General features: G+C 43.1%; 1 protein-coding gene across 1 annotated transcript in view; it reads left to right on the top strand.

Moving 5' to 3' along the window:
• VANGL1 (VANGL planar cell polarity protein 1) overlaps positions 1-14160 on the top strand; it is a 59681-nt gene that overhangs the window by 31287 nt on the left and 14234 nt on the right. The gene's annotated exons all lie outside the window — the stretch shown is intronic.

Below are 14160 nucleotides of genomic sequence, written 5' to 3'. Positions count from 1 at the left end.
AAACTGACAACACACAGCAGTAGATGTACAAGCACTTCAGCTACCCTGTACTTATGGGTTTGTCATCTCCCTCTTCCATTGGTGTCCATGTTACCTAAAATGCCAGATGGCTCCCTCTGAACTGCCTACAGTGAATTTTGTGGCCACTATAGAAAAGGCCCAGGAATCTACAAACATTAAGAAAACAAAATCCCAAAGCTTTTAACACAGACTTTCTGTGACAAATCATGGTGTGCTAGGATTGTATCAAAGTAATAAAAATCCAGATCTAGTGTACAAAAAATTAAGTTTACAATAAATGTGTTAAAATATATCTAGGTAAAATGGCAGCTAATACCAGAGCCTCCCCTTAAGGAAAAGGGGAGAACAGCTAGGGAATTCAGTCTCTACCGCTGATCTTAAGTCAAACTGTGCAGGCTTGTCTTCACTGCAAAGTTAATTTGACTTATAACTCAAATGTTGTGTCTCATTTTAGTCCCCTATGGTGTGGATTGATTTAAATCAAGGCAATTTAAATCACCAAGTGGAAAGCCTTGATTTAAATTATCAGTGTTAATTAACTTTTCCATTTTTATTTTAGTTATTTTTCTAAAGAAAGGTACATTCTCATAGGTTGATGTAACCATGAAAACATGTTGATTTACAACTAAATAGAGCATTTACACTAGATTTGGCGCATCTTTTTGCTACCTAGGAGGTACACTATAACTATGTACATTTATTTAAGCAATTATATAGCTTAATATTTTAAAATTCCTGTTAATTTAGTATGATGTTAGAAAATGGTGAATGATATTTTGCTGCTTTATTAGAAAATTAACTTTTTGCTCACCATTTGTGTCAAGCGGCATTAGGAAAATAACTGAAATTCAACTCACAACAGCAAATACAATCTATTTTTATTAAACAAAACAAGCCCTTAATACAGTACATGACCCGTTGTGACATATTTATTAAGCTTGACCTCGGAAGTTAGATGTTTTTCCCCGATTCCTCCTTTTTATAGAAAAGCAGTCTTTAACACCGTTTTTGATAGAGGCTCAGGGATTCAGCATATTTATTTTTTATTTAAATGTTTAGAGAGATAATAGGTTTAGGCCTTAATACATTCTGTATTAAATTCAGATTTCATTTTAAACAGGTTTCTTTTTAAAAAGAAAACTTACAGTAATTTAAATAAAATAAAAAACCCAATTTAAAAAAATCAAACTTTTTTTTCCTCTCCCATTGTCCCCTCCGTACACACAACCCTTAATTCCAGTGTAGCGGTGCTTTTAACTCAAGGTGGCTGTCTTTTTGGGGGGCAGGGTATAAGCTAAAACTTGTACAAGCACAACTTGTCAGCTACTGACACAATTCTAGTACTGGATGCAGGGGAGCATCACTCAAGAACCACTTGTCCTCCAGTGCCCTTCCCCCAATTCCTCTGTGTGTTCAGAAAGGATTACACACAAGTATTCCCAGCAATTCCCTGGGAAAGAGTTCATAGAGCAGATCATCTTATTGCAGTACTAAGAACCCTGGGGCGTATTCCCGGAAGTCCCAGTGACACACAAGGGTGAATGCAGCACCACTGTGGACACTGAGGCCATATTACGCTTGGGGTGCATAACTAATGTGCTGTAGCTATACTGCTTTAATCCCACAGTGGAGATGCTTCCTATGGCAATGAAAGAGGTTTTTCCGTTGCAACAGGAACTCCACCTCCCCTTGCAATGGTAGCTTGATCGATGGAAGCATTCTTCTGTTGACTTAGCTGCGTCCACAACATGGGTTAGGTTGGCTTGACCACAGCTCTTAGCAGTGTGGATTGTTCGCACCTCTGAGTGCTGTAGCTATGTCGACCTAAGTTTTAAGTATGGACCAGGCCTGGGTCTTGCTTCACCGTGGGGCTGCTCTGACTTGAGCTGGGCTAACTTGAGAGGAGCAACACAAGTTCACACTGCAGTCAAGACGTGCCCAGCACGTGCCTTGCTTGGAAATGGTGTGTGTGAGAGGTGTGTGGGGTCCCTCAAACATGGGGCCTTATGCTGCATAGTCTCACAACAGCCTCTACGGGTTGGTCTGTGCACAGACATAACAAAAGGGGTGAATTTAACCAGTTTAGATATTTCCATGCCAATTTGTGTGGCCTTCCAGTTTGGAAGGAAGTGGCTAATGTCGGTTTTATTGAAGTCTAACTACTGACTTTAGCTGGTTCCCCACCTGAATGAGTGTCCTCATGCAGACTGAGACTGAAATAACTAACTAGTTTTGGGAAACAGAGTAGTTAAATCTCTGCAAGTGTGTGAACCAAGCCTAAAATGTAGTTCAGGTTATTGCCCCCCTACACCTGTATTCAACCCTGATCTTCACTGGGGAGTAGCTTCTTGGCATAATCTGGGCGGGGGGAGTGTTTAAGAGAGAATCATGAGAAATGTCCCCAAAAGAGATTAAAGCTGTTCTAGTTCAGGGACCTGGCAAACTGCCTTTGAATTCTGAATCTGATAATCCTGGGTCTTGCCAGGGATCAAGTAATGGGAGATCCTTTCCATGGGATAGCATTTGGTGAAGTTGCTGGCCAGTGTCTAGAATGAAACCAGCGTGCTTTTGCTTTGTTGCAACAAATGAGACCTTTTAAACAAAAATAATCTCTTACTGCATTGATGCATGAACTGAAAACTCTTCTAATGGTCCCCTAGAACGTTTCCTCCTGCTTATTTACATCAAAACTGAGCAAATACATTGAATATAATTTCCTTCTTAACTGTCAAAGCTATTAATGTGTGTGCGTGGGGGAGAATTTCCTAGCAGCGCTTGCAGAGGCTCTTTAACCAACTTACCCAGCATAAGAAAGATCATCAATTTAGCTTTAAACCCCTTTTAAAACGTGGACCCTCTATTACTCCGTGAACTGATTCGGTTTTTCATGATATGTACAAGAAATAGAATATGCTTTTCCATACTTAAAAAAAAAAAAAAGGGGTGGGGGGTGGGGGGAGGAACTGAGGGAAGCCAGAGTTTATATTTAGGGGTTTTGCATTTGTTCTTATTTTTACTGTGTGTTTTGAGATCTAAATTCACTGCAGGTATAAATTGGGACAAATCCAGTGATGTTAATTCAGACATTTGCTTAGGCGAGTGGTGAATTTGATGTAGGGGGATGAGTCTTTGTACCACTCCGTATCTCTTGAGCCATTGATGTAGGGGCCAGTGCTCCTTTACCCTGGCTATTTCCTGCGTGATGGTAGCTGTGGTGCATCTAGAAAAGGTGCAGAATGGACCCCTTGCAGCCCCAAGAGTGTTGGAGCCAAAGCCCCCAGCCCCTTCTGTTCCTGTGCCCAGCTCTGCACTGGCACAGAGTAATCTGACCCAGATGTACTTTCTGCTGTTCTTGGCAGATCACAACTTCTATTTTAGGAGCAAAAATGGCTTTTATTGATGTTGTCAAAACAAAACAAAATCTTTGAATAATAGAAAAAAATTGCTTCCCTCCTGTTTCTTTGAAGTCCTGAGATCCTAGGCACCAGTGTCTGTTGTGTCTGGGAGACTTTAGGGAAGCACTGAGCAGTCCCTATAGACAGCTTTCATCATTGGTAAAGGAGAAAATGGGTGGTGGTGGGGGTGATGGTGGTGGTGTTATATACTCAGTCAAGCACTGACAAAGCACTTTGCACTCTTTTGGTGTCTACCTTTGTTTTCCAACTTCTTATCCAAAGTGCATTAGAGGGAGATTAATCCAAAACTAGAAATTCTGTCTTATGCTAAAAGACTTTTTGGAAATTAAAGGCTTAGATGCCTCTTTTTTTTTTTTTTTTTTAAAAAAACACACACAGACAATCCTTGTTGATGTTCTTTGAGCTGGTGTCTTATTGTTAGTAAGAGACCTGAGAGAAATGGGTTGTGTCTGCAGCTCCTGTGGATTACTGAATGGTATTGAAATGAGCTTGTTAGTCTTATAGGTCTCCCTGCAGTTGCGTTTTTAAGTGCTACTGCACAGTGTGGACGCACGGGGTTGGACATGGCAGTCTATTTGTCTGCAGAATAAGAACAGCACTTGGTAGCACATGCTTCTCCAGCATGGTGCCAATGATCTGCCTCACCCCTGTCCTAAAGAAACCACCTCCAGAGTGAAAATGACATTCGCTTACCATGGCCTCGTCAGTCTTCGGCGCCTTTGCTGAGCCTGCCAGCAACAGGGACCATCTGTGGTTTGGACATCAGGAACAGAGACCACCAATTCACTTTTCTCGTAGGCCCCCAGATACTGTGTGATGACTTTGGTTCACTGCGGTCTTAGTATGGGTTGGAATCGTTGACCTAGAGATGAGACTGAATCTCACTTCTCTTCTCCGCAGCCCTCCAGGCCTCTTCCCCCTGCACTTCCTGGCACCTGCTGTTCCACGCTCTAATTGAAGCCTTTCAAGAATACTGACAGCTAAAGACGGGGGGGTTCCCTTCCTTGAAGGAAGCTGGAATGACCAGCTGACTTGTGCTGCTGCTTACTGCGGCTGTGTGTGCTATGCTTGGTGATGCTGTGCAGGTTCACAGGGCCTGTTGAGCTGTAATTTTAAGATGTAGTGGATCAACTTCCTGAAACCGTCCCTTCGTGTAAATTGCCACCTCTGTTCTTCGTCAGCCCTCCCCCAGCCAGGCTGATCAATTGAGAACGGAGGCCTTTCACTTTTTAGGCCTGCTTCAGCACTAGCAGTTGGTAGGTTGTTGTGGGGTGGTTGGTTTTTTTTAAATGAACAATTTAGTCCTCTCTCTCTCTCTCCCCTAGGGACACTAAACCACTTCACAAAACCGTGGTGTGGAGACAGTCTGCATGGCATGCTGGCAGCATGCTTGGCAGAAACCTAAATCTGAGCTAGCTCTGTGATCCAGTCCCCACCTCCTCCTAGGATTTGATCCAGCTACCATTAGCTTCAATGAGAATTGGCTCAAGCCTGTAATGGGCGTCTGGCCAGGCCTTGGTTCATTTCTCATTGGGTGTTCCTGGTTTGTGGTCATGGTATGGCTAGGGAGAGGCAGTGACTTATTCCTTCTTTCGGTTCTTTGTGCCAACCTCAAGTGTGAACTGGCAACAATAAGACGGGCTGGATCTCTGCTCTGTGAGCGTCAGCTCCTTATGTGTGTGTGTATACATATATTTTAAAATCTGTTCTAGGGGAATTAGTGCCTTAGGGTTTCTAGGTGTTACGGTAATACAAATAAATAATAATTGGACACGGAGCCGTTAGCATCGAAGGCTATGTCAGTACTGCAGCTGGGAGCATGCCTTATAGTCCAGCTAGACAGACATGCACTAGCTTTGCTCCAGCTAGCATACCAAAAGCAGCAGTTGTGGCATAGGCGAGCCATCCGAGCTGGGACCCACAGGGTGGGGCAGGCTTGTACCCAGGCCACAACATCCCCGCTGCTATTTTTAGTATGCCAACTTGAGCAGAGCTAGCTCGTGTCTGTCTACCTGGGCTGACTATACTCTGATACTCCTCTGTGTGTTGTCAATACCTTCCAACTTCGTATCCTCAGCAGATTTCATTGCACATTGCTACTCTTTTGTGCCAAGGTCATCAATACAAATATTGAATAAGATTGGTCCCAAGACCAGATTCTGAGGACTCTGCTAGTGACCTCCCTTCAGTATGACAGTTCAGTGGTTCTCAACCAGGTGTATGCATACCCCTGGGGGTACGTAGAGGTCTTCCAGAGGGTACATCAAATCATCTAGATCAGTATTTCTTAACCTTGGGGTTGTGACTTCCCAAAGGGGTAGGAGGACGGATTTAGGGGGGTGATATTGCCCCAGGGCTCATGCCACAGAGGCAATTGCAAAGCTGTTACATGCTTCAGCCCCAGGTGGCAAGGCTTGGGCTTCAGACAAGGCTCACAAGTGAAAAAACAGGCTCAAGTATCGCATTAAAATGTAAGTACAATATTTATATTCATTTTTTATAATTCTGTGGTAAAAATGAGAAAGTAAGCAAGTTTTCAATAATAGTGTGCTGTGAAACTTTTGTATTTTAGATCTGATTTTTGTATGCAAGTATTTAAGTGAGGTGAAACTTGGGATACTCAAGACATATCAAACTCCTGAAAGGGGTACAGCCGTCTGGAAAGGTTGAGAACCAGTGTGATAGGGAACGCATCAGTATCTGTTGCCTTCTTTCCTTTAGACACTTCTTTATCCACCTTACAATTCTCATACCAATCCCCATCTTCTCTAATTTAACAATTTCCCGTGTGGTACCGTGTCAAATGCTTTACCTGAAGTCAACTATATTAAATCTGCTGCAATTTCCTTCTTTAAAATAATCAGATATTTTTTCAAAGGAGGAAATGAAATTAATCTGGCATGATCTACCTTTGGTAAACCTATATTGCATTACATTCCTTTTACCTCCATGAACTTTAATGAGTCTTTTGTTTTAAAGTCTTGCATTCTCCTATGATCAGATTAACAGGTCTAATTGCCGGGATCTCTTTTTTGTTTTTGTTTTGTTTCCCTTTCCTAAATATAGGTATGACATTAACTATTCTCCAGACATATGGTACTACCCCCGAATAGATAGATTTATTAAAATCCTTGCTACTGGACTAGCAATCTCATCTGCCAATTATTTCAATATTCTGGGATGAAAATTATCAAATTCTCCAGATTTGAGCACCTTAAACTCTCTAAGTTTTTTTTCTTCCTCCTCAGATATGGTACCTTCTTTTCTATGCACTTCCATCAGCCATCCTGTCTTCCTGCCCATGTTCCATATTATCATCCTTATTGAAAACAGAGGCAAAGTATTCATTTAGTTTTTGGGCCATAGAGTATATTTAAACTCCTTCTCATTCACACTGTACAACAGCCCAATCTCATCCTTCTTTATTTTGTTTTATTTATATAACTTAAATTTTTTTTCAATTTCTTTGGCAAGAGCTAATTCAACTTGACTTTTAGCAATTCTCACTTTATTTTTGCATTTTCTAACTTCCATGATGTAACTTTCTTTGAGGATCAATCCCTTTTTTCCATTCCTGGTAGGCTCTCTGCTTACTCCTAATAACCTTTCTGAAGTGGTTATTCATCCAGCTGGGCCTGGAACCTTTCCCTACAAGTTTTGCCCCTTGCTTGGTATGCAAATGGTAGATATAGTATAGCATTTGTATAGCTGATTTTGAAGAAATTCCAAGTTTTCCCCCACTTTTAAGTCCTTGAGCTCTTCAGACCAGTTAACTTTAACTTTAATTCCTTTAAAACTCTTGAAATTTAAAACCATAGTTCTTACCTGGTTTTGGTTATTCTTTCATTTAATTTAAACAAAAGCAGCTTGTGCTCACTCCATCCAAGGTTATTTCCTATGACCAGCTCTTCTATGATGTTGTCACTAACTACTTACCAAAACAAGTCTAAAACTGCATCATCTCTTGTTGGTTTGCTGACAGTCTGATGGGAAAAAATGTCGTCTATCGTATCCAGAAAAAATTAGGCCCTACCTATATTAGTAGCATTTATTTTTCAGTCTATATCTGGGAAGTTAGTCTCCCATCATAAGACACAATTCCCAAGTGTATTTCTCTCTCTAATATTATTAAACAGATCTCTGTCCATATGAGTCTGACTGCTGGGGGTCTGGAGCACACCCAAACACTTGCCTAATACAGTCTGTCTTACAATCCTTCCCCAAAGTGATTTTGACCGAAACAGGTTGTTTTGTCCATACTGTCACTTCCTATTTCTTTGCAGTTTACTACTTCATTGATGTACAGTCCTACCTCACACCTTTACCTTTTTTCCTATCTTTCCTAAACAGCTCTTACCCGTCATACCTCTTTTGCATTCATAGGTGCTATTCCACCACGTTTATGTAATTCCTATAATATCTGGTTTAACCTCCTGCATCAGTAGTTCAAGTTCTTCCCTTTTATTGCCCAGACTCCTTGCATTCATGTACAAGCTCTTCAGGTGTTTTTGTTCAGACCTCATCCAGTTTTCTACCTGGATTAGGTATAGTCCTTTTCCCTAATTGTGACATTTACCTAACTACTACTCAAATCAGTATTTGTACTTTTTCACCTTGTTGTCCATACTCATACCTTCTGGTGTTCTTTTATCCCTTAGAGTATCTTCATTTAGCTGATTTTAGTGTTCTCTATATTGAATGTGTGAAGATTTCTCAAGGTCTCTCCCAACCTTCTCCCCTAGTCTCCTAGTTTAGAACGCTTCTTTATCAATCATGCCAGCCTTGATCCCAGAAGGTACTCAAGTGAAGTCCATCATTCAAGCGCAGTCTTCTTTCTATGAATGCTTCACAATGGTCGATCATCCCAAAACCTTCCCCTTAGCACCAGTCTTTGAACCACTTGTTCATCTTCATTAACTTGTCACCCTCTAGGGATTGGAAGTATTCCGCTGAAGCTCACCTGATCTTCCACTTTAAGCATCTTACTCAGCCTAGCAAAGTCGCTCTTGAGTCATTCTATTGAGAATCTAGCAGTGTCATTTGTTCCAACATGCATTATACTCCATAGATTTTTTTCCCCCTACTCCCCTCAGGATCCTTTTCAGCCTCATGTCCACATCTCATAATCTTGCTCCTGGCAGACAGCATACTCTTCTATTCTCTGGATGTGTTCCGGTGACAGGCCTGCTGATTCTTCTGTCTGTGGAGTCCTTGATCACATAAACCTGTCTTTTCCTGGTGTTGGTATGAATCTGTTATATTCTCTCTCGCAGTCCCCTGTACATCATCCTCAATTTTCCCACTAAGCTCCAGTCCCTGGATATCTCCATCTCTTCCTCTCTCCTGCAGGGATTGGCTTCTTCTTTTCTTCCTTTCCACCCCATCATCTGCCTGTTTCTTCCTCATTCCTCAGTGCAACAGAGAATTAATAGATTTGTAAGGGCTGAAAGAGACCTTTGTGGTTGTAGCCTTACCTCCTGCATGACATGCATCCCTAGAACTTCATCCAGTAACTCTAGCATCAAGCCTGCAACTTTTGGCTGAGCATATTTTTAGACATTGAATCTTGACTTAGACTTTAAGTGATGGAGAATCTACCACATCCTGAACTTTTTAATTAAGGTTGTACAAAATCCCTGTGGAACTGTTACCATGGACATTTTGTACAGATTATTTTTTAGTTACAGTTTTATTTTGTTAAATGAGTAACTTAATGTTTTGTGTGATGCATGCCCAAAAATATTTGGAATGTTCAAAGCAATTGAGAGAGCCCTGAAGTTGGAAACTTAACTAGGGCATTTCTTGACTAGTTGGATATTTTTTTTAAACATTGCAACATTAATGTTGCATTAGTATAGATGTCTTGTACTTAATTTCCTAGGCTGTCTTTAAAGGGAGAGAAGAAATTGACATAGGAAGTGATTCCTTGAGACAGTCAGACAAATCCTTGGTGCCTGTATGAAGTACATGATCCTTTAACTGCACTATTAGCATGCATTCAATTAATAGAGCCAGGGGTGAAGTGCTGAATGTTCTGTTGCTACCATGTAGTCAGCTGGGGAGCAGACTGGGGACTCCTTCCCTACAAGTCATGTGTTTAAAACAAACTTGCCAAATCCTGGCATTCCCAGCGCTATTTTCTGTGCTGGTTTGCGGGGTGGGGAATTCCGAGCACTTAGTTTTAATTGCCTGTAGACTTGGGTTGTGGTTGTCTGACAAGAAAATGTGGTTTTCCTATCGTTGGAGGGAGTGAGACCATAGCCCATGTAAACTAAAACAAAATACTGTTGCAGTTACGGTAGTCTGAGGACCTGTTTCTGCATTCTGCTTGTTCCGACACAGTCGTTGAACGGGGTTCTTCACTCGTTTTTAGTATGTGTGTGCGCTCAGATATAAAACTGAAATACTGCTGCTGCCGCCACCACCAGTTTGAGACAAGCTTAACCCTCTATCCTGACTGCCTCCTTACGACAAGGGTCAGTGGAAGAGCACGATACCATTCCCTTCCCTCCGCCTCTGCCAACCAGTAGCAAGTACTTCCTGGATCAGAGGTACTGCACCAAACACAGTGAGGGTGCACATGAATTGGACCATATGAATTGTGTTGGCTTGGACATTTGTTTAGAGAGGGCTAAGGTACTGTTATTTCTAATCCCTATTGCCATCCTCACATGGGCAGGGTTCAGTGACACTTTCCCACACTCATCTTCAGCTGGGGTTTCCAGGTTTTGCAATGCTTAAGTTTTGAGAGCTGTACGCTAATATTCTGGCAGGGCATGAGGAGCACTGAGTAGTGCTAAGTGACTTCAGACCTCCGTGCTTGCAAAGGGGTTCTGTGTGTGAATTTCCCCTTGCTTTTTGAGGAAAAAGGGAGTAATGAGAATAGCGCAAATGCAATTGAGGGACAATTCTGGGAAGCTTCCTGGGCACATATTCCTTGGCGCTGTCCCCAGCTGGTAGCTGAAGGGCTGTGAGAAGGGTAGTCCCGAACTGGATACCCTTATAAGTGCCCAGCAGATCTGTACATTTTAGATTGGCAGCTGATCGCCTACACTAGATGAGCTCAGGGCAGCCCAGTGATATGACATCCCTATAGAGTACTGGCTGTAGTTTTAGGCTGGGTGCAGAGCCCGTCTGCACAAAACTAATCACAGGAAACTGCCTCGTAGGGGACTTTGAACTCGGGGTCATTGGAAGTGCATATTGGTGCCATCCTCCCTAAGCCATCAGCTGAGTGGATGTGTTTCACTGAGCTTTTCCTTGAGGATTCAGAGCTCAGTTTCCCCAGTTTCTGCTGTCACCTGATCTCAGTATCATGTGACTGTTGTGCATGGAGCAGGTCTGTTCTCAGCTGCCCACCCCAGTTTTAGTGAACGGGGTTCTTAACTCATTGTGCCAGATTCTAGAGCACTAGAAAATTTAGAAGTAGGTCATTTGGTGGAGAAACTTTCTCTCTGGAACACTTTGACCAAACAACCCCAAATTTGCACCATTAACGCTACCCAGGGCTATCAACTAGCACAGGAATTGCCAGGCCCATCAGAGTATGCATGTGGATTTTAAATGTTTTGTTTAGAGCTGTCTCTTCAGAAACCTCTGCTCAACCTTACCCTTGGTGCTGCAGGGGCTGCCCTGTAACATATCTTGAAAGACAGGGACTCCAGTGGTTAAAAGTCTAGCGTAGCATGTCTGCGTACTGTTACTTGTTGTGGATTGGATTTGGACATGTGTGCCAGGATGGCCTTTCTCTGCTCTGAGCTTCATCATATCACTTCCTGTCTTCTGCAGCGCCTCAAAGAAGAATCTTCTTGAAAAGAGACTTGAGTCGGTGTGATTTAAATCCATCATGAAAGCCAAGATTAAGGCCATTTTGGCCTGCAAGTTTCAAAGTGTCTCATGATCTCTAAAACTGAAGTCACATTTAGCAACAACTTTGACCAGGTGCGGCTGCTCTTGAGTTACCTATGGTAGGAGGGGGAAGTATGGCAACAGTTTCACACACAGAAAAAACAAATCCCTCCTTCTCAGGGGGATTGTAAAACTTAATTCATCACTGTTTGTAAGAGGCTTTGCAATCCGCAGATGCAAGATGCTATTGAAGTACAGTGTTCTTCTGTTATCTGCTTATTGGCTTCCCCTACTAACAGCATGCTCTGACATGAGCCTCTTACTGATTTCACACCACAATGTCGAGGAATTTATCTACATTAGGAATATCCTGATTTTACTGGGGCTGCAGCCTAGACAAAGGGCAAGTGTCTTCTGCCTTGCCACAACAGTGATTTGAGGCTGATCTGATGTTGTAAAACACTTTGAAATTCTTGATAAAGGATGGTGCATCTCCTAGCCTATTATACTGGATGCTGTCATATGCAGGACACCAGCTGCAACCATCTGAGTGGGTAATTTAAGTTACAGTGCACTGAAATCTTCTTCCCAGCCCATCCCCTTGTTTTAATTTTAAATGGAAGGAAAGTTAACTTGCAGGATTGCCGAGTGAAGCATTACCAGCTAATATAGGGCTGAACTCCTTGTCAGACAGACTATCTGCCAGGAAAGCCTCAGAACCACAGCCTGGGAACCGAGCCAGTTTCCATCTGATCTGGAGTCCATTGAGCGTGGGAGGAGAGGCAAGAGCTTTCTGCAGCAGGCTCTCTGTGCATTACTAAAGAAGCAGCGTAACTGGCCTGCAGCAGAAAATCCCAGAGAATATAGAATCAGAGCTGAATTTTGTGTGTGTATTTAGCATTCTATTCTTGTCAGTTCACCCATTTTATAATCCCTCGAAGGCTTTTGATCTACTCAGGGCTGCACGGACACTGTACTACCCACCAAATACATCTGGCCACTTACCTGCCTTTTCACTTTCACAAATGGATTCCTTCTCTGTGCCCTTTTCTCCCAGCAGTGGGAAGGGCAGTGTGTGTGTTTGGGGGGTGGGGGATTCTTGTTGCTGTATAGCTCATAACACAGCAGAAATAGTTTTCCTACTGTACAGTTAAGGGCGGTGCTCCTTCTTGATGTGGGTAAGAAGGTTGAGCAATACAGCCTGGAGGCTCTGATTCAACCATTCATTCACTATTCTAATTTATTGTGACCCTTCTAATTTTCTTATCCATGCCATCAGTGCCTTGAAAAGATGAAAGAGAATTTAGCTTTAAAACAAAAAGTCCTGAAATGAAATTCTAGCTGTTTCCTAATTTGATGCCCATGTGACCATATGGGAGCCAGAGTTGAGCTGACAGAAGGATTTAGAAAACCTGGCGGCCATCTCAGCCTTTCACCCTCCAATAGACGGGAAATCGTTTTTTCCCATTCTATGATGGTTAGGTTCCTGAAAGGAGTAGAGAGACTCTACCCTCAAGTTCAAGACGTGGCGCCCCCTTGGGACCTAAACCTAGTTCTGTCTAGGCTCACGGGATCCCCTTTCGAGCCTTTCGTTACCTGCCCATTGCTGTTGCTCTTCTGGAAGGTATCCTTTCTAGTCGTGATTACCTCAGCATTTGTTAGTCTTTAAGGTGCTACAGAACTCTCGTTGTTTTTGCTGTATACAGACTAACACGGCTACCCCTCTGGAATGTCTCTACTTCAGCAAGAAAAGTCTCTGAGATTAGGGCACCATACACGACCTTCTATAAGGACAAGGTCCAGTTGTGGCCTCCTCCGGCTTTCTTACCCAAAGTAATCTCAATTTCATTGCAACCAGGATATGTTTCTTCCGGTGTTCTTTCCCCAACCGCATGCCTCGGAAGAAGAACAGAGGTGGCACATGCTTGATGTTAGGCATGCGTTAGCATTCTACATTGAACGCACTAAGTTGTTCCGGAAGACAACGCAACTTTTGTTTCGGTGGTGGATGGGATGAAAGGGTTACTTGCCTCCAGCCACCGAACTTCCTCTTGGATAACTTCCACATCAAGTTTTGTTATGAGCAGGCGAAGGTGCCTCTGCCAGGGATCGTCACAGCCCGCTGCACCAGGGTGCAAGCTTCCTCAGTGGCCTTTTTGGTGCAGGTACTTGTGCAGGACACCTGTAGGACTGCTATTTGGTCATTGGTGCTCACCTTCATGTCCCACTACGCCACCGTCCAACAGGCGTTGGATGATGCCAGCTTCGGCGGAGCGGTGCTGCAAACGGCTCATCTGTGAACTCTGGGTCCACCTCCAAGGTACTGCTTGTGAGTTACCTAGAATGGAATGGACATGAGCAAGCACTTGAAGAAGAAAAGACGGTTACTTACCTTGTAACTGTTGTTCTTCAAGACGTGTTGCTCATGTCCATTCCTTTACCTGCGCGCCCCCCCCCCCCCCTGCTGTCGGAGTTGACGGCAAGAAGGAACTGAGGGGGCGTAGGGCCGACGGCATCTGATATACTGCGGCATGTGCACTGGACTCCAGGGGGCACCGGAGCCAGCCCTACAGGTACCACTAAAGGGGAAAAAAATTCCAGTAACCGTGCACGGAGGTGCGCACCCACCTACACTGGAATGGACATGAGCAACACATCTGGAAGAACAACAGTTACAAGGTAAGTAACCGTCTCTTCCTATTCTTACGTATCCTACAACCTTCTTATTATAACACACGTCAGAATCCTCTGCTCTTTGTTTTCATGGGGGCATTTACTTGTTAATGGTAAATGTAACTTAACAATTAAAACTGGTTCGGTTGGTCCTGGCAGCTAATGTGCTAGCTGTTCAGTTCAGATCCTTGTGGGTTAAAAG

Source organism: Emydura macquarii, unplaced genomic scaffold, assembly GCF_026122565.2.
Source record: "Emydura macquarii macquarii isolate MOO-44397 ecotype Brisbane River unplaced genomic scaffold, CSIRO-AGI_Emac_v2 contig_1119, whole genome shotgun sequence".
Taxonomy (NCBI): Eukaryota; Metazoa; Chordata; order Testudines; family Chelidae; genus Emydura; species Emydura macquarii.
Note: the sequence above shows the minus strand (reverse complement) of the source record. Positions and strands in the feature narration are given on the sequence as shown.